Below are 22,118 nucleotides of genomic sequence, written 5' to 3'. Positions count from 1 at the left end.
ATTCCTGGACATTGGTCTCCAGAATCTGCTGATACTGAGTGGAATCCATGCGTCCCTCAACTTTGACAAGATTCCCAGTCCCTGCACTGGCCACACAGCCCCACAGCATGATGGAACCACCACCATATTTCACTGTAGGTAGCAGGTGTTTTTCTTGGAATGCTGTGTTCTTTTTCCTCCATGCATAACGCCCCTTGTTATTCCCAAATAACTCAATTTTAGTTTCATCAGTCCACAGCACCTTATTCCAAAATGAAGCTGGCTTGTCCAAATGTGCTTGAGCAGACCTCAAGCGGCTCTGTTTGTGCTTCCTCTGCATCACTCTCGCATACAGCATCTCCTTGTGTAAAGTCGCGAATGGTTGAACGATGCACAGTGACTCCATCTGCTGCAAGATGATGTTGTAGGTCTTTGGTGCTGGTCTGTGGGTTGACTCTGACTGTTCTCACCATTCATCGCTTCTGTCTATCCGAAATCTTTCTTGGTCTGCCACTTCGAGCCTTAACTTGAACTGAGCCTGTGGTCTTCCATTTCCTTAATATGTTCCTAACTGTGGAAACAGACAGCTTTAATCTCTGGGACAGCTTTCTGTATCCTTCCCCTAAACCATGATGGTGAACAATCTTTGTCTTCAGGTCATTTGAGAGTTGTTTTGTGACCCCCATGTTGCTACTCTTCAGAGAAAATTAAAGGAGGAGGGAAACATACAATTGACCCCCTTAAATACTCTTTCTCATTATAGGACTCACCTGTGTATGTAGGTCAGGGGTCACTGAGCTTACCAAGCCAATTTGAGCTCTAATAATTAGTTCTAAAAGTTTTGGAATCAATAAAATGACAACGGTGCCCAAATTTATGCACCTGCCTGATTTTGTTTGAACAATTATTGCACACTTTCTGTAAATAAACTTCATTTCACTTCTCAAATATCACTGTGTGTGTCTCCTATATGATATATTTAACTGACATTTTTTTTCGTAACAACCAACGATTTATACAGGAAAATAATGACTATTAACAAGGTTGCCCAAACTTTTGCATCCCACTGTAAATCAAAACGTAAAAAATTACAAAACATACATGAAATTATGCTTCTCAGCACCTAATTTTAGTTAGTCTGTCTTCTCTGAGCCTTGCTAACTTCTACAGAAATTTACTCAAAGCCAGAAACAAGTCAACAACTAGAAGACATTACTTTTCACCCAAAACTTAATTATCTACCACAGGGACATGCAATCAGGGGAGACTGTCATCATGAAAAGTAAAAGAAACTAATAATGATAACATGAATATGTCCACTGGCCTGTGCTATAAATTTGTTTTCTGTATGATTCCAATAGTTTTGATAATTTTTATAGTCAAAATTGCTGAATTGCCGCATTTCCTGTTCAAGGCAAGGTGTGGCAGCGATGAGCCTCACCTCACCTCGGACTGCGCTCTCCCTCACACACGAACTTGATGCCTGTTGCTGTCTCTCTGTATGTCACCAATATAATGTTTGCAGACATGTTTATTATACACCCTGACTTTCCACAGTCTGGCTAATATCTTTAATGAATTTGTGCGACATATTTAGTCTTGCTGATCAGACATAAAACTGCAGTGAAAAGGCACAAGGTGAGGCAGACAGTACCGTGCCGCACCGAAGGGGGTGCATGTGAGCCCAACAGGGTGCTCATTGCTGCTGTTCTTATGCGCAGAGTCGCCAATAAGCCAGCGATATCCAAAAGTCAAGTACACTGCAGAGCTTCATTTACTTTTATTTTTTGTTCCGACTGACAGCCAAAATGGAAGATTAAGATTTTTAAAACTAAAGGAAAATAAGGAGGACTTTTAAAGAAAGTGCCGGAGATTTTCATGGAGAATGATAGGTGCATGGACCTCATCTATATAATAAAAGCCCAGCGTGGTGTCCGTGTCCGGGTTCCTTTTGGCTGTATAGCCGCCCCGTAGAAAAGCCCCAGTCCGTCCCCTCTCAGAATTCCTGCTTACCCCCCTCTGTTCTTTTCCCTTTGCTTTTATTTTTCCTGTTCCCGAAAATCTTTTCAAAACAAAAGTAAAGAAATAGACAGAGCATCACATTAACATCTTCTCCCCTCTGCCTATTATATAATCAATAAAATGAAATAAAAAAATCATGAAAGAAACAGAAACCACAACCTACCCTTACAGCGTCCACCACGCTTCTGGCGTTACAGCCAAACATGTGGTGTATGCAGGTTATGAGGTGTGACGCTAATTAACGCCCGTACTACAACAGATTATATTGTTCATATACTATTAATTATTTACAGGGATCAACTCTTTTGGGGAAGTTCATAACAAAAAAAAAAAAATTAAATTATAAATAACATGTGCACTTCAGTATTTCAAGCCTCGCGTCTGAGTCGGATGGTTCCCCTGGTCACCAATTCGTGTGTTTCACTATGCCCACTATGCCTTTCCGTCTTCAGCTACCCATGTGCACTTGTACGGAGGAGACCTTATGGAACAATGCCGAAACGAAATGCAACTAAACCTGCTGCTGCGAGAGAGGACACATTACAGCGTGATCACGAAGAAAAGAGGCAAAGTCGTGACAGTCGCTCGCAAGAAATGGACACTCAGCATTCACACATATTAGCTCAACGACGCGTCTCTGCCGCACAACGAAAGGCAACTGAAACCCCTACAGAGAGAGAAGACAGATTACTCCGTGATCGCGAAAGAAAGAGGCCAAAGCGTGCCAATGAGACACCCGACGAGAGGTCCTTACGATTGAGTCCTTCAACTGTGGTCATCCAACGCGCAGCGTAGCGCGTGCGCCAAGTTGCTAGTTTACAAATAAAGGTAAGACCATAAACAGTTTTCAGTTTTATATAAAAATGGGATCAGACTAAGAAGAAAAAATCCAATATTTAAAAACTAACTTTTGACCTTGAATAAAATATTTTTTGTTTATCTTGTTATTCTTTTCTTGGACAGTCTGTATTAAAATTGATTAAAGCATCAGAATTAAAAGCTTTCAAAAACAACTGCATATTTCAACTAAAGTCAAAATTGAAATCTATTTTTTTGTACACCCCTCTATACTTTCATTTGTATTGAATGGAACACATGGAGGGAGCAAATGTGCTATCTTCCCTCTCTCTTGCCACTATAAATGTAACATACTTTCTTAGCCAAATGTGTACCTTATCTATGTGTGTGTAAAGAATGCTGATGAGATATGAAATATAACCAGTAGTCAATGTGAATGCTGCCAACTGAATAGTGAATAAGCTACTCTTTTGGGTTCAGATATTTGTAAATCTGACTCTGAAGGAGTCAGTGCCTCACCAGCCATGAACCTCACCACACGTCACTGATTAACCAGAAACTGAAGTCAAAAGGAAATCAATAAGACTGAAAAACAGAAATTCAAGAGAGAACTTTGCACTGGGTTTGACCGTTTGGTGATATTTAAGGCGTTACGTAAATGACATACGATGACAACAATCTGAAATCATGTCCCTCAAGTAAAGAGAATCACAACATGGCAGTGCCCATATGCGAAACGAAATGGCATCACAGCGATATGAATCTGACAATAAATAAATAATCACTATGCCCTAGAAAAGTTATAAAGGCAAAAATATCTATGTAGAAACATTACAAAGTAATAAAAACCCATATTCCTATGTATACATTTGCTTATAAAAATATGTTTCAAGAGAAATACATTTTTAAAGTGAACAGCTCATAATATGCAGACACACAGTGGACAGCATACTGACCTGTCACCTCAAAACCTGCTCTAGGTTCTGCTCTAAATCGGTTTTGTTCATATTTTTGTGAAAGTTTTTTTTTCAGTTAATTTGGGTAAATCGTTATCTTCCCACACTCAACTTAAATATGGGATCCCTCAAGGTTCTATGCTTGGGCTAATTCTGTTTTCATTGTACGTGCTTCCTCTTTACTATATTTTTCATAAGCATAATGTATCTTTCCAATGCTTTGTGGATGTTTTGTATCATTCCACCATTTTTGCCTTCATTTCATAGGCTTCCTGTCAGTCTTAGAATTGATTTTAAAATTTGATTGCACAATTTTAAATGTGAAAATGGTCTGGCCCTGGCTAATCTGTCTGACCTATTTGTCTCTTATGCCCCTTCTCGTTTCCTGAGATCATCTGACCAGTAGCTACTGGCCTTACCATGATCAAGGTGAAAGAAATTGGATGATTGTATTTTTGTGATGAGTGCTTCTCGTCTCTGGAACAGCCAATCGCTTCAGAGAAGTGCAGCTCCAACCCCACCAATTTTTAAGTCTTTGCTGAAAGCACATTTTTTCTCCCTGGCATTTAGTCGAACATGATGTGTTTTTGTGTGCTGATAATTGTTATTTGTCAGTTTTGGCTTGACTTGCCACATTACAGTCAGAATGTCAGCAATCCTGAAGCAGGAGGTTAAAACGGCTCAGTTCAGTACTGGGGTCATATTCCCAAATGTACAGAACGTGAATGACAAGAGAAACCTTAGGAAAAAAATTCCCTACTGACTGACCCTACACAACCCAACAACAACCTGTTTGCCAGCCTGACACTCAGCAGTAGGACTGTAGAATCCAAAGCCTTAACACATGAGTCTTAAAGAGTTTCTGTTCCAGATCCATTACACTGTTACCTTACAAACAATCCTCTGCTTGATCTGGGACCTTCATTATGAAAGCACCTACACTACCAATCAGTCTACGGTAGCCATTCAGTTGGACTGACGTACTGATATTTGTTTATTTGAAACAGTTCATGTGGCGTATTTGTATGTGACATGTACGTATTCACTGAGTGTTTAACTTAAAATGGAAATTTTTTATTTGTCATTTCCCTGTTTAGTAATTTCTGTTTTTTATGTTATTATGCCTGTCATTATTTTATCATGAATATAAATTTTTGGTAATTCTCTGTCAATTCTGATGCCGTGAACTGGGAGTCCCAAAAGCAATAAGTCTTATAAATACTTTCAAAATTGCTCACTGAAGACGATGATCTTCAAAACCCCAACTAGAACCAAACTGAGCATGAAAGAATCTTAAGAAAATAAAAGATTTATTTTTAACAAAAATGCCAAAGGCAAGGCAATCTAAGACAATCACAGTCCAAATACATCATCCAAAATGAAGTCAAAAACAGAGGGCAAGTTCAAAAATCACAAAAGGTACAAAGCACAGCAAAACACAATGAACCATTCCACTTCTTATTGCATTCAAAATGACTCACCAGGATCTATAGGAGACCCTCAGGATTTATAGGGCGGAGGGTAAGCTTTGTCGTTTTTTTTTTAAAACAGGTTTAAAAACATTTTTTTGGATACATTTGTAAAATTTCAAATGTAGCTTTTAAATAAAAAAAACAGTTTTAGATACTAGAATTAATATGTAAAAATCAATTTCGTTATTTAAAAATGTTAAAAAAATCAAATCGGACACAAGCATATAACTAATCTTCATGAGTCAGGTGAATGTTTGTCAAGCAAATCCTCAAATGCATTCTGTTATGCTATTCTACAGTATGTACACTGACTGACCAATGACATTAGCTGTGTTGCTCATGTGCACCCCACCAGACCAGACCAGGGGCCTCATGCATAAACGGTGCGTACGCACAGAAATGTTGCGTAAGAACATTTCCACGTTCAAATCGCGATGTATAAAACCTACACTTGGCGTAAAGCCATGCACTTTTCCACAATACCTCATACCCTGTTGTACACAAGTTCTCCGCTCTGTTTTGCAGACTGGCAGCACCCAGCGTCAAAGCAGTGCTACTGTTCCTGTGTGGTTACTCTTTATTTTCCTGACACAGCTTTATAACTACACTGAAACTAACCGCATATTGTTGATTAGTGTAATGCATCTGATTGTAATTAACTTGTAACAATGTAATGGTCCAGGGAATAGCCATAGTATTCCAAATACCAGAACTGCTTTAGCGTTGTTACTCTCACTGTACCTTCTTCTTCTTCTTCTTTCAGCTGCTCCCGTTAGGAGATGCCACAGCGGATCATCTTTTTCCAAATTACTCTCACTGCACCACTCAGAGTATTTATATCACTGTATCTGAGTGTGAATCACAGCAGCAGCTGATCGGAAAGAGAATTATCGGTAAACAGCATCAAGCCCACGCTGCCTCAGTCACGGCAAAATGTTTCAAAGCTTTTCCTGTACGGACCTTGCGGTTCAGAAACAGTTTCATCCCAAGAACTATAAATGCACTCAATCAATTGCTCCTTGTAGAACTGTTTGTACTTATAAGTACAATTACTCCAATGTAAACTTGCACTACAGTTATAATATTGCACAACCTGAGCCACTTTATAAAGCGTGTATTTACATAGGATGACGATATCATTTGTAAGATGAAATGCAGCAAAATATGTTGATTATATTATACAGATAAAACTTTAACTTCATTTAAATAATCTGTATTGTTAATAATTAAACATGTGAGGACACGGTGCCGCAGTGCTAGCAAGTTCACGTATTGTTCCTGCCATGCGCTGTACATTTGCTAAGGCTGGCGCGACACTGGAAGGATAGATGAATAGAATAATTAAACACGTACTATGAAGGTATTTCAATGTTTCTTAAAAGTTTTGAAGAATCGTCGTTGTAAGCTTACAGATGGCTTAACGTCTATTACAGAGCTGATTGTGCGGCGATTGAGTATTTGGGGAATGAAAAGTAGGGACAAGAATTGAAGGTTAGTATGTTTGAAAGAGACAGTACCGCTACAATACATTATTTCATTGAAGGTAGCGCATGGTGCAGCAGCATCTTGTGTGAGACATGAACAATCACTGCGCCATCGTGTTCCCATGTTTAATAACATGCTTTCATTCCAATCATCATGAAAATGATACCACGTATACATCTCAGTATTTTAATTATTCAGAGAGCTGTAATATCACAAATGTAATGGATTCTGTGTCCTGTCGGAGAAAGAGAAAGAACGGAAGCACGTAGTGATTCACACACATAGAGCACATTGAAGATCAAATACAAAACAAAGCATTTAACGTGCTACTTTAGTTACGATGGGATTTGAGAAACTAGTAAATTAAATGATTTTAAGATGAAGTTTATGATGTTCTACTTTAAAATAAAATACGTGATTAAAGTGGAAATTTCGAGATTAAAGTTGAAATTTTGTGCCTTTTTCCCCACTGTGTGCCTATTTTTTTGTCTGTACCCTAATAAGCTCAGACGGTGGGCTACAACTCGCCTTTTCACAGCGACTTTGATATGTGACTTCTTTTTTATTTTGGCACTGTGCAACTTTGTGAACTTGAGCTTTCGAGTTTCTCTGACACACTATGTCACTCGATCAGCTTCCTTTTGTTGATTATACCACTGTTTAAATCAACAAATAGTATGCTTTTTCTTTTACCTCCACTTGGTATTCGCTGAAATTCTTATATTTTCCCCCGTGCTTTTCCCATTGTCTTTTCACAGAAGGCTGTGCTTAAGGGCGATTTATATTGATTTGCATATTCAAAGAGGTGTAATTCTGGGAGGAATTGGGGTGGGACAGAAGGCACGTGCACGAGCGTTACTTTTCACGCTGACCGGGATTTATGGAGTGGCAGAATGTGGAAGTTGAAGTTCACACAGATTCCTGCATCTAGATTTTTCTGTGCATAAGCACATTTCGGCTTTTGTGCTTACGCCATGTTATAGTGTGAAATCTACGCACTGCGTTATGCATGAGGCCCCAGACCAGTTTAGTCCTGCGTATTATCTGTACTATGTGGTACACAACACACCATGACAGCTCCGTTCAGTTGAGTTTGATCACAAGCAGGAATAAGACATTTATATTATTATTTGTTATTATTCTTGTTTTAGTTAGTAAAGTAAGTGAATTTATTAATGTATATTCTGATAATGTAACATTCTTCCATTATTAAATATTAATGTCTTTGACAAATATATTTAAAATATTTCATTTGATTTTTAAATGAAAAGGAATGTTGCAAAAAAGTCTGAGATTTTGAATAATTTCGAAAAGGTTGGAAAAGAAAAGGCATGATGAAACCATTCTAATAAAATGTTGAGCTGAAAAGGATCATCTACTGTACAAATAATCTCCATAATCATCAGAAAGCAGTTCATAAAATAATAAACAAGAAAACAGAAACGATCGACAAACAAGAAGCACCTGGACTCTTCTCCTGCCTACAAAAACAAGACGGTACTTTTAATTTTGTCAAAGAGAGCAGTTTAGAATAAAATATCAGTTGTTGCTTTGCAAAATTATATGTGACAACACACAAAAATTCCATCTCCCAAGTGGGCATGACAGGTTGATTTGCATGTCAGGATAGCAGCTTTTGTTCAAACATAGCCGTATTGGGTGTTGTTAGAAACGTCACAGTCTCAGCTTTCCAAAGGTGTGAAGTCTGAGATAGAATAATGCTCTCAGAAAGAGCCATCCCCTCTAGAAAAGCCAGATGGTAGGTACCTACCGGATTACTCTGCAGCAGTTTATCAGAGAGACATGTGCAAGGGCTCGTTTTATTCAGCAGACCCTGCTGTAAGTTCTGAGATGTCATTGTCATATTTTTTCTTCTGTTTTGCGGAGTTTTATGCACGAACATTCAAAAATCAGGCAAACAGTGTGATATCTTTTTCTAATTTATGGTCCTTGGTGGCCGTTCAGTCAAAGAGACCGTAGAAAACATGGTTTGAAATCTACTACTTGAGACCTTTTGATTGATGTACAACACTTGGGTATTCCTTGTTCTAAATAACTACTTGGCTGGTTTTAGTTTTTTGGACGATGCTGTATAATGCAGCACACATATGATTAATTTGTGCCGGATTAAAAGTCAATTGTACATACTGTAACAATGTGATCACTGTGAGTGTGTAGTAGATACCTGTGGCTTTTAAACAAGGTATTGCTTGTGCCTGTGTGTGGTGTAGTTTGTTTGTATGATACCGCAAAAGGTGTTTTAAAACATTTTTTGAATCTCTGTCGGCCTGTACATATATACAGTATATATATTGTGGACGCTAGAGGCGCTGTTGCCCCGTGAAACCAAACTAGACAGATGTCCAAGACATACTTATGAAAAGCACCAAGAATAATTTTAATAATTTTTTTAAATAAAGCGCACAAAGCACCGCACACTCCACAATTCTCCAATCAATAATAATAAACAATAATCAATATCCTCCTCTTCACCCAGCAGCTCCATCACTCTACCACCCAACTGCGGCTCAGTTTGCTGGGTTTCTCAAAGTCCTTTAAATAGTTCATGACTTGGAAGTGTTCCTTCTCCGGGTCAAACACCACATCATCCTCCTCAAGTAGCCCAGAAGTACTGCAGGCTTCTGTTCTCGTGCCTCTAAAGTACTTCCGGGTCATAATAATAGTAGGAGTCCCCAGGTTCCTTGTGAGCTCCCCCTGGCGGCACCCACGGCACCCAACAGGGCTTAGGAAATGGACTCCATGTCCCATGATGCCCTGAGGAAATCTGGGGAACCATTTCCGTCCAGGGGAGCTGCCATCTAACGTCCCGGGGAGGCAGTGTCCTAAAAAGCCTGCTCTTCCTCCTTCTTTCTGTTCAGGGACGTCCCGGCCAGACTGAAACACCAGCCGTCCATCATAATAAATATATATATACTAGCAAAATACCCGCGCTTCACAGCGGAGAAGTACTGCCTTAAAATTTTTATTAAGAAGAAAATTAAACCTTTTTAAACTGAGGGAAAATATACCAATTGTTATTTGTTAAGGATCTCTTTGTATACCACATTGTGAGTTTGGCCCTCCGGTTGTAATATGACCAAGCTGTGCACTGAGCTTACTCTGGAGCATGCAACGTACAGTTGGCCATGTGAACAGTAATCTTGTTTCAAATCTCATAGCTTGGATTGCTGCTGTCATAATCGGTTTGAGTTTCATGGTTTGTTTCAATTACAGCAGTATTTGTAGGACTTGTGTTGAAGTGACATTCGGCATCTGTCAAGTGTTGTAAGTATACAACCGGTTTCATCGATAACTTTACATCCAGCTTTTGAGAGTTTAAACATTCATAAACATCAAAGTGTCCACTACTGAAATCGTCACCTGTCAATCTAAGATTTTTAAGAGACATTGGTGGTTGTTGAAAGGTGTAAAGTATTTGGCCATTTCGGTACACTTGAAAGCGACAACCGAACAATTCAGCGGCAGCCATCAACTCACATGCAGATGCATAGGTGAAGGGCTTAAGCATTTTACTCTTCTAGTGCTCCTGTGTAGTATAATTATCTCCAGTCCACATCTTGAACCTGTCCCAGTCATTCAATACATAAGACACAATGTTTCTCCAGATATCAAGAGTGAGCCTGATACGGCCGTGCAATATGTAACAAAGAGAATGGAAAAGGTAGGTGCCATCTCCGGGCATGGAAACCACTCGGTAAGTGACAGTTCTTTGATTGATGGTGATCACCTCGATAGACATGTTAATGAAGGTACGGTTGGAATGATAAAGGAAATGGGTACCTCAACAATGTAAAGTAAGTCTAAAATACCTACATAATAAGTATAATCGTAATAAATGAGCAATAAAACAGCGGAGAAGCCATGGATTAAATAAAAGGCTGTAGTTATCAGCAGGGAGACGTGAATCCTGTGGCAAAGCAAGGAAGGGAATGTAGAGACTGGAGCGATGGACGGCCTTATATAGGCAGGCAGCCAACAACATGGGAGGCGTTGGGATGGGGGACCCAACGCCACCTCACATGGTGACCGAGGTGCAGGCTATTGACGTATATATGTACGTAAGTAGGATTCGGTTAGCGTTGGGAACCCGCATACCAAATATCTTGAAGATGGGCCCATAAGTAACAAAGACCGTTGAAAAGTTCAATATGGCGGCCAACAGTGGCATCCTACCACCGAAATAAGTACCAAATTTCAGCCTTCCACCTACACGGGAAGTTGGAGAATTAGTGATACAGTAAATGGAGAAAAACAGCTTCCAGTTATGACCATTACGCGTAGAATTTCGATATAAAACCTGCCCAACTTTTGTAAGGAAGCTGTAAGGAATGAACCTGCCAAATTTCAGCCTTCTACCTACACGGATGTTGGAGAATTAGTGATGAGTCAGTGAGTGAGTGAGTGAGTGAGTGAGGGCTTTGCCTTTTATTAGTATATATATATATATATATATATATATATATATATATATATATATATATATAGTGACACGTGAGTCCCTCTCTTAGACCGCAAGACATGAGGCTGAGTCCCAGTACTTTAGCATCATCAGCTTTATTCAGCTTGAAACAGGAACAGTGATTTATTGTAGTGCGTTCTACCACTCTCCTATACATAGACACAGCAGTCGGGCACGTTTGTGCTTCAAGATGCTTTTCAGCGTGTCGTCCCGTACCTTACAATGTATGTGCATATATATATTGTGTAAAGAAGTGATTTATGGCTTCAGTCCTAAATGCACTTTCCCACTTGAACTAATGGTTGATTATCCACCTTGTAGGAGCACTTTACGGCATCAAACAGGTGTACTACTGAAACGTTAAAGTTTTTGTTAATTTTTTCCTGTAGTTTCATAGACACAGTAATATGCATTTTGACATGGCCTTAAACAGGGAGATACACCCTTTTAAACCGATTTCTTAGCCCGCACCTTGTAAAGAAACTTTGGGCACCCCTGCTCTAAAGTAAATAAAGAAACTGTACAAGAGGTAGGGTATTCTAAAGTCATATTCCTTGAATATCTAGTTAAATCTAATACAATCTGAATAACAAAAGCTTGAAACCTGCTAACAAATTAGTCTAAACAAAGAAAAGTCTTTCAGCGTTGTAGAATTGCTCGGAAAATCTCATTCAAAGCATTACATTGCTTTAGTGCTAAGGCTTTAAAAAATCCACCCACACGGTACATCAACAACATGCTGCGTATTCTCCATAATAAGTTCTAGTTAACAGAATTAGCTGCATGCCAAGTGATTCGATTCACTGGAGCCTATTCAATGATAGCAATCTTTCTTTATGTGAGAAAATACATTGGGCACATTTTGCTTAATCAAACATGCTGCTGCGTTTTGTTTGTCATTTTTTTCAGATCCTTTTTTATTGGGAGTATAGTGACAAAGACGGATAATGTATTCAGAACATTCATGTTAGCTAAAGTCTATGTTTTGTTTTAATTTCTTATAAATTATATCATCGTGACACAATGGTTGCACACTAATGCCTCGTGATTTCTGTGGCTGAATGAACTGTCTCAGCTACCCTGGGGGTCTCCTGGAATTCCTCAGGGGACTGTTGTAGAGGGTGCAGGGGCTCTGTTCTGTCACATTAGCTTGTTGCCACCTTAACCCTCACTCACCAAGAAAAGTTGATCAGAAGTGATAGTAAATGAAGACTGATCTATTTTTGTAGTGATTATACAAAATGCTCCTCTGTTTGTGGGAGTTTATTATAAGTTTAAAAATGTTCTTTATCAGAGTATACTGTAGATTTTCTGTGGGTGCCAGAAGACTCTGATATGAAGTGAATCAATGCAGCATGCTTTTTATTTTACTTACAGTATGTCAGGTCAGTTTAGTTTATTTTTATGTACATTGATTACCATTTAAAATAAACGATTTCTGAAATCCAGAGAGTACAGGGATGCCAGTGCATTGCCACTGCTTGTCTCAGGATTCTCGGAGGAAACTGAAGGTATATCAGCCGGTATTATTAGCTCAAGTCATGTCACATCATTTTCTTATTTCAGACTAGGGTTATAAGGGGAACACACATAACTACACACCAAACACACACTCGAGCCAGTTTAGCACTGCAAATCCACCTAACCTGCATGTCTTTGGATAATGGGAGGAAAACAGAGAACCTAGAGGAAACACACACAGACACAGGGAGAACATGCAAACTCCACACAGAGAAAGAAATGCTAGCAGGAAGATATTATATCACAGTCCCCCAAATAGTACAATCCACGCAATTATTTAAGAAATTATCAGTGTACTGTATATACAAAAGACAAAAAGTGCACCACAAACCTAATTCACATTCACCAAAGCTATACCAAGAGATACTTATATATATATATATATATATATATATATATATATATATATATATATATATATATATATATATATATATATATATATATATATATATATATACTGTGTATATATATATATACTGTATATACAGGGTGAGGCAGAAAGGATGGATGTTTTTTACAAAATCACAATACTGTTAATTTTTTCTTACAATAAAATGTATTGAAAGATTTGAGTTCATATTGAAATAGCATTTGACAAAATCAAGTGTGGAAAACAACATCTCCCATGTGGTGTCCGTTATCACTAATGCATTTCTGAGGGCGTTCATGAAAGTTGGCCTCCACTCTTTTCAACATCGCTCTGTCATACGCTTTCCACATTTTCAGGGGTACGTGCCGTTCATGTAGCCCCCGGGGGTCTTTTGTTCATTAGTGTACCTCGTGTACAAAGTGTTTTAACCCAACGTAGGATAGTGTTATGAGCGGGAACAACTTTATTAATGTGGATATTGAAATGGCAACGAAACTCACGCTGAACTGCGGTAATAGATTGGTTGTTCTTGACAAAACAGTCATACTCAAAAACGCGGTGTTCTATCGTCCACAGCTCCATGGCTTCAACTAAAAAGAAAATAAAAAAATGCAAAGACTTTGCGAAGCTAACGCCACCTACTGCACATCTGTCACTCCACCTAGTGGAGAGTTCTAGCCATTTCAAAGACGTCCGTCCTTTCTGCCTCACCCTGTATATGTATGTATATTAGTACCTAGAAATCCACAAAGGGAGAAAATGAGCCACATATCTTAAAATATTTTTTTATTCCATAACTTTCAACAACCTATCAGGTGTCATCATTAGAGGAAAATGATTACCGTATATACTTGCACATAAGTTCAGTCTTGAAACCTGAAAACTCGATCATAAAATCAGACCCCGACTTGTATGCCCATTCAAAAATGCGACACTCACATTTTTTTTTTTTTTACATCTTTTTGCCTCCTCTAATCTCGCACCAGTTTCTCAGACACATCAAGTTTTGTTGCAGCAGCCCAGTTACCAACTTCTTTCACCACTTGAGTGACGTTTAATTTAAAACCAGCTTCATATTTCCTTCTGATTGAATGCTCCATCGTAGATAAGGGATGCTCTTACGATAAAGGTGTATGAGGTTGAGAGATACAAAAAACACAAATCAGTACAAACGTTGCTTCAGAATAGTTTGGGTATTACCGTGTGGTCACATAGGCACAATACATAAAAAATAAAAAGGCTGTGTGCTTCGTGGTTGCTGTCTCAGGTGGGTGGGCATTAGCATATCATAATGTCTTGGACCAATAGCGTGAGTTGACTTATATTACCAACATTATAAAATACCAGAAATTATACGGTAAAATCAAGTCCCAACTTATTTGCGGAAGAACTTATCAGCGAGTATATACGGTACATATGTAGGAATCAAAGGCAATATATAGCAAAAAGTCTGGGTGGTTCAGAAGGTGTTGGTCATATACCATATATGCAGACACACCAATACTCAACACAATTCCAAGTTCAAATAAAGATTTTGTTCTTATTTTACAAAACACAGTCTTCACACAAACACTATCAAAGTATACCATTCACAATCCTCCTTCCCCCTCCAAGACAATGTAACCCACTGCCTTTTATAAACTCAACCCGGAAACTGCTTCTGATCTTCTGTTCAAGACATCCGGAGCACTTCCGGGTTGTGTGGAAACCAGGGCAGTTGTCCCTCAGCAGTGCCCTCTGGTGGTCCCCAAAGACCCTGACAGGGCTGCATTTCTAGACTCCAACTCTCATGACACCCTTACATATGTCCTAATCAGGTTCAGTCCTGAGGAACACTGCCACCTGGTGTGTGGGGTAATGACCTACTTCTGGTAAGACTGTTCGCCCGGTCCTTTCATTATGGCCTCCTGGCTGGGTATGAAACCTTCCTTTATCTCGGCCGGAATGCCTGTCTTTATAAAGAATACATACAAAAATAAGGCACAAGCCACTATGCTTGACGTCTTTTAAAGCTAAGCAATACAAAACGTTCACCACTACAACTTGGCTGAAAAGAGTTAACCCTTGCAGAGAGGAGGTCCTTTTATACATGGTGCTATTGTGCAATAAATCTTAGAGTTCTATCATCACCTTCTAAACAATTGCCTGTGATACGGGCATGTTCACATTTCACGTCACATCCTGCCTCTGTAAAGCCTGTATAGTACAAGCGGCCTTGTGGGTGCGCAGGCACACTTACAGGCGTCAGGGCTCGAGCACTCTCCGACTCCATACTGAAGGTAAATTAATCTTCCCATTAGGTTAATCTTTGTGACTAAGCTAAACTACACTCTCCATAACTATTTCTTTCTTTAGCTACCATTGGAACCAGGTTCCATGTAGAGTTACATAGGCCTCCATAGTGATGCAGATGCTGGGCTGGATGTGCCTTGCCATGTCGCTTTGCTGAAGCAGCTCTACACGCTTGCTTACACTACTGCTGAACAAAGAAGTTAAGTGTAATTTTTTCTGTTCTCCTTTCCATGAGTGTGCATGTTATTTTTCCTTTCCATAGTAATGCCTGACTAGGCTTGTTACCACACTGGGGTGTGAACCATGGTCTCCTTACTACAAGGCAGCTGTGCTACCACTGCGCCAACCTATTACTAAAGGATACAATGATAATTAAGATTATAAATTCTTGCCTCCTTAATAAAATAAATAAACGGATGTTATAGACTTATAGGACAGCTGTGACGCATGCAGAAATACAGCTGTGTATCTTTCTCTAACAGCAGTATCATATTAATAAAGCTTAGGGTGCAAACAGAAGTAGTGTCAATACAAGAAAATATTCTTTCTCCTCACATTTAGAGGAAAACAGAATGTCCACAACTTACCTCTGGCCATCCCTATCTTATTTATTCAGTCTACATGGTGACTTTCAAGGTATTCTCAATTTAGTTTTCTTCAGCTGTGTTAAGCTGGTATGCTTGATCTCTGGTTGTCACTTTTGGCCTAGCTAGATTTATAAAGCTGTAACAATTACCTGACTTATGTGCAGTAGACAGTGCTTTATACCAGTGCTGAAATTAAGGAAAAATAGCGATTGACTGGCCTTCATACTGGAGTGTGCTGCCCTGTTCATGTCTACTTATTGATCAGTTGCAGTGCTCATTGTGCTGCGAATCTATCAATGTGCCATGGAGACTTGTGCCCTTGTCTTATTGCTCAGTTGCAGTACTGTAGCTACCTTTCCAGCAATGCTATATGTTTCTTGTTGTGACAGTTTAAAGCACTGACAAGTGAATATTTTGAACTCTTACTTATTTTTAGTAAAGAGAGATTAGGTAATATTTATAAATATGAGATAAAAAAATGTAATTATGAAAATGTGACATCATTTATATACCATTCTTGTGTGCCAAAGTGTCTTCCTCCTACATTAATTCTGTACTGGACTTGTTTGTCACACAGTGTTTTAAACTAGCAGGCAATTCTCTGATATTACAACCTTGTACCTAACCTGCATGTCTTTGGACTGTGGGAGGAAACCCACGCAGACAGGGGGAGAACATGCCAACTCCACGCAGGTAGGACCCGGGAAGCGAATCAGGGTCTTCTAACTGTGAGGCAACAGCACTACCACTGTGCCACCATGCTGCCCTACTGTGAACATATATATATATATATATATATATACGTGTCTGCGTGGGTTTCGTCTGGGCGCTCCGGTTTCCTCCCACAGTCCAAAGACATGCAGGTTAGGTGGATTGGTGTTTCTGAATTGGCCCTAGTGCGTGCTTGGTGTGTGGGTGTGTTTGTGTGTGTCCTGCAGTGGGTTGGCACCCTGCCCAGGATTGGTTCCTGCCTTGTGCCCTATGTAGGCTGGGATTGGCTCCAGCAGACCCCCGTGACCCTGTGTTTGGATTCAGTGGGTTGGGAAATGGATGGCTGGATGGATATATATCTCACAAAAGTGAGTACACCCCTCACATTTTTGTAAATATTTTATTATAACTTTTCATGGGACAACACTGAATATATGACACTTTGATACAATGTAAAGTAGTCCGTGTACAGCTTGTACAACAGCGTAAATTTGCTGCCCCCTCAAACACTTGACACACAGCCAATAATGTCTAAACTGCTGGCAACAAAAGTGAGTACAATTCTAAATGAAAAATGTCCAAATTTTGCCCAAAGTGTCAGTATTTTGTGTGGCCACCATCATTTTCCAGCACTAGAGCTTCACAGGTTGCCACTGGAATCCTCTTCCACTCCTCCATGACAAGATCATGGAGCTGTTGGCTGTTAGAGACCTTCCGTTTGAGGATGCCCCACAGATGCTCAATAGGCTTTAGGTCTGGAGACATGCTTGGCCAGTCCAGCACCTTTAGCCTCAGTTTCTTTAGCAAGGCAGTGGTCGTCTTGGAGGTGTGTTTGGGGTCGCTATCATGTTGGAATACTGCCTTGCGGCCCAGTTTCCAAAGGGAAGGGATCTCGCTCTGTTTCAGTATGTCACAGTACATGTTGGCATTCATGGTTCCCTCAATGAAGTGTAGCTCCCCAGTGCCAGCAGCACTCATGCAGCCCCAAACCATGACACTCCCACCACCATGCTTGACTGTAGGCAAGACACACTTGTCTTTGTACCCCTCACCTGGTTGCCGCCACACACGCTTGACACCATCTGAACCAAATAATTTTTTCTTGGTCTCATCAGACCACAGGACATGTCATTAGTCTGCTTGTCTTCAGCAAACTGTTTGCAGGCTTTCTTGTGCATCATCTTTAGAAGAGGATCCTTCTGGGATAACAGCGATGCAGATCAATTTGATGCAGTGTGCGGCGGGCATATGGTCTGAGCACTGACAGGCTGACCCCCCCACCCCTTCACCCTCTGCAGCAATGCTGGCAGCACTCATACGTCTATTTTCAAAACACAACCTCTGGAAATGATGCTGAGCACGTGCACTCAACTTCATGGTCGACCATAGCGAGGCCTGTTCTGAGTGGAACCTGTCCTGTATGGTTTTGGCCACCGTGCTGCAGCTCAGTTTCAGGGTGTTGGCAATCTTCTTATAGCCGAGGCCATCTTTATGTAGAGCAAAATTTCTTTTTTTCAGATCCTCAGAGGGTTCTTTGCCATGAGGTGCCATGTTGAACTTCCAGTGACCAGTGTGAGAGAGTGTGAGAGCAATAACACCAAATTTAACACACCTGCTCCCCATTCACACCTGAGACCTTGTAACACTAATGAGTCACATGACACTGGGGTGGGAAAATGGCTAATTGGACACAGTTTGGACGTTTTCACTTAGGGGTGTACTCACTTTTGTTGCCAGTGGTTTAGACATTAATGGCTGTGTGTTGAGCTATTTTGAGGGGACAGCAAATTTACACTGTCATACAAGCTGTACACCGACTACTTTACATTGTATTAAAGTAACCCATGAAAAGACAGAATAAAATATTTACAAAAATGTGAGGGGTGTACTTTTGTGAGGTGCTGTATATATATATAGACCTTCAGCTAGTAAAAGCTCTCTAAAGAAAATATTTCCAGGAAGCATATGCCCCCTTGTTGGATTCAATTGGTTACTTAAAGAAGCACTGAGTTGTGGTGCATGAGAGCATCTCCTTCCTGAGAAATCCTTGCTAAATATCTGTAGGAAATAGAAGCCCCGGAGAAAAGTATCCACTTTAACTTATCAGCCTGAAGATTCATTGTGATATTTACTTACACTACATTGGAGAAAGTGGAGAAAATCACAGGTAAGGAAAATGTGAGGCTGATGCTAAAGATTAATCTCTTCTTATTGATGAAAAACCATTTTTGTTGCATTGCATTTATTTTGTTTGTAATATTAATTCTGATTTATTTAACAAAGCAACCTCATTACGCTAGACACACAGGCTTACTAAAAGGAAGTAATTCTTCTCTTCCTGTAAAGCTTCTGTTTCAAATAGTTAGACATATTTTTGAAATCTAGTGCAATATTAAAGATATGCCAGAAGGTATTAAAATATATCTATATATATATATATATATTGTAAAACAGATATGAAAGATTTGAGTCAGAGTGTGCCTGAAAATGGAATGGCAGCTGAATTTCATTAAAAGTAGGGACGTGACATCTGAGAGCGCTGGTCTGATTTTAAACTCATGTTTGTGTCCATCAATAAATCAACATGCTGATACCCTAAGGGAAAGTTTGCTGCATGTTAAATTAATGAGCTGCAGAGTTGAAAAAGGTCTACATCGAAGAAACAGCTTTTCAAGTGGTAAGCACGATTTTCTCATTCCTTTACAGATTACAGACGGCCAGCAATGTGCTTAATATTGACCTGTGCCTTCCAACTCTTTGGCTGCCATGTTCTGGCCCAGGGATTTTGGAAAGGTGTGCTCCATGAATAGTGAAAATACCAGTCAGCCATGGGGGCAGTTTTTTTTCTGTACTCTAAGAGTGGAAACAGTCAAAGAGAGTCAAAGGGAATATTTTAAATTGAATAAGGAGTAAACTAGAGATTCAGACGTATCACACAAATAGTAACACAAAGGTGTCAGCAATGCCATGGAAAAGGTTAAAACAATTCCATAGTCCATCAGTACACAAAAAAAATTCCAATCTAAAGAGAGAGAAAAAGAATTGTACTTGTCCACAGGGTAAATTTGGCTTTTACAGAAGCTCTTGAAATAAATAATATATATATTGTGACGCGTGAGTCACTGTCTTGCACCCAAAAGTTCAGGCTTAGTCTCAGGCTTCAGAACGATCAACTTTATTAATCAATTTAAAACAGGAACAGCAAGTGTATTTATTGAAGCGGGAGCTACCACTCCATGAAAGACAGGCACAGAAAACAAGCAGTGACTTTATTAGTCATTCTTCCTTGGCTCCCACCTTCAGTTCAGGCAATGATGATCCTCCTCGTCAGGTTGGTCCCCTGGCTGTGAATCAGTGAATGGGATTGGATCGTTCTGGAGGAAAGGGAACAAAGAGAAAGCGGGCTAGGTCATTGGCTGAATTAAAGTACCGCATGGATCTGTGATTGATCTTTGACTGACAGTCGCATTGTTCAGGGGCTGCAAACTTGTTGTTGAGGCAGGACGCATTGCATGGCGGGATTGCGGGCTCATCATTGAGGCAGTGAGCCTGCCACTCTCTGGCAGGCACGTCACAATATATCTACTTTATATATATAAAATCCTAAGACTAAAATGCAACTATTTTGTGCAATGATTTTATGTAACGTTTTTATGTCACGTTTTTTGTCATGCTTTAAATCAGGCTTATTTTAAAACCTACATATATATGTTTGGTATCATTTTTTTCATAGTTTATCAAACTTTAATGTGATGTTGTAAGATTTTTAAATTCTTAATCTGTTTTTAAATTATAAGCTAAATAATAACAACAACTCACGTCCCATGACACAAGACTTTGTGCCAAGAGATTTAACCACGCCCGGGGCCGGAAATAAAAGACAAAGAGTAGGACAGCTGCTGTACAGGCTTTTAAATGTTTGAAGAGCCACGTGAGATGCAGATAACGTGACATGGCCGCAGCAGTAGCAGCAGCAGCTGCTCAAGCAAAGAGGAGTTAAAAAAAAACTGTGTCACAAGCTGCCTACAGGAGTAGGTAACCTGCTAGTAGTTTGTGACCGACAAGAATCGGAAGTTGATGCCAGCAGAGTCAAAACAAAAGAATTACGACAGGAAGAAAAAATAAAACAGCTGTTTATTATATCAGTGTTTTGGCAAGTAAAGATCTGGGGCAGGAATATATATAGTGTCCATACTCACATACAAAAATTTTACAAAGGAAAAAAATAAATAACCCATAAACTTCTGTTAGGACATATGTTGTCAAAAAAAAGAGAAAAAAAAGCAAAATAATCAAAATATGGCTTTATTGTCAAAGGCAACTTTCCCTTTCTATGAACAAAAACTGCCTTCCCATTAACTAAGAAATAAGGCTCTGAAGCAGTCTTAAATAATTCAGCTCCTCCACCCTCCAAACAATCAGAAACCTGAACTGACTAATAGGAGACTGTTATTTTCCCCACAAGCAGCCCATGCACACCTCTGTAATCCCAAGTCAGTTAAACGACCCCAAGTGGACAATATCCCACACCTTATAAAGCCACTCACATTTCTTTCTGAGAACACATTGCTGTAGGACAACACTAACAGTATTCTGTTTCGGGGGGAAATTACCCAAAGGCCTCACAACCAAACTTAATCTAACCCTGCTCAATAGACAAAATCACAACAAACCTGTAGCGCTTTCTTACATCTGTCATCTCAGAAACAACAAACTCAATGCCTTTAATAAAAACCTTTCCCCCCATTGCTTTCATTTCCTAGATTTCGGAGCACTGCGCAAGCTCTTGAGTAAAGCACCACATTTAAAATGGCATCTGGACTGGTGCTGCATCTTTATTTGCCAGGAGACAGATGAAGAATAAAGAATTACAGTAACCCCCTCCCTTTACACACTAATGCATGACGGTAAGTCCTCATATTTAAAACCCATCGTTCTCAGTTTCTCTTCCCTTTTACCTTCACTACGATGTTTAACCACCTTGTTTTGCCGCTGGGTACAGGTTTTAGCAGCAAGTTACTATGGGGACGCGTTTCCGCGTCACAAACTGTATTTGTTTTCCATTGTATCACTGTTTAAGAGGGGGTTTCGGATGAGCAACTGCTTCTCCTTGGGGTGCGTTTAGCCCCCCCTTTGCAACGCGAGCAGCAGAGATGTGAAGTGGCTGGTGTGTAGCACAGGCCGGGGGCTTTGACGAGTGAACCCCCTATAAATAACAATTTTTCTTTTGTATATTTACAGATTTTACTAATATTCTGGCGGCAACTGGGAGTTGGGCACCAAAGGCGCCAGGGTGGCAGGCCCCACTAGTGTATATGCAGTGGTACCTTTAGATACAAGCCGTCACTATGTCGATTTTTTGTCTTGAGTTACGAGATCAAAAGAAATTGATTGTGCAGCGGCGCTATTTAATGACACTTGCCTAACGCTTGACTTTATTGA

Source organism: Polypterus senegalus, chromosome 18 (genome assembly GCF_016835505.1).
Source record: "Polypterus senegalus isolate Bchr_013 chromosome 18, ASM1683550v1, whole genome shotgun sequence".
NCBI lineage: Eukaryota > Metazoa > Chordata > Cladistia > Polypteriformes > Polypteridae > Polypterus > Polypterus senegalus.
This window is presented reverse-complemented; position numbering follows the sequence as displayed.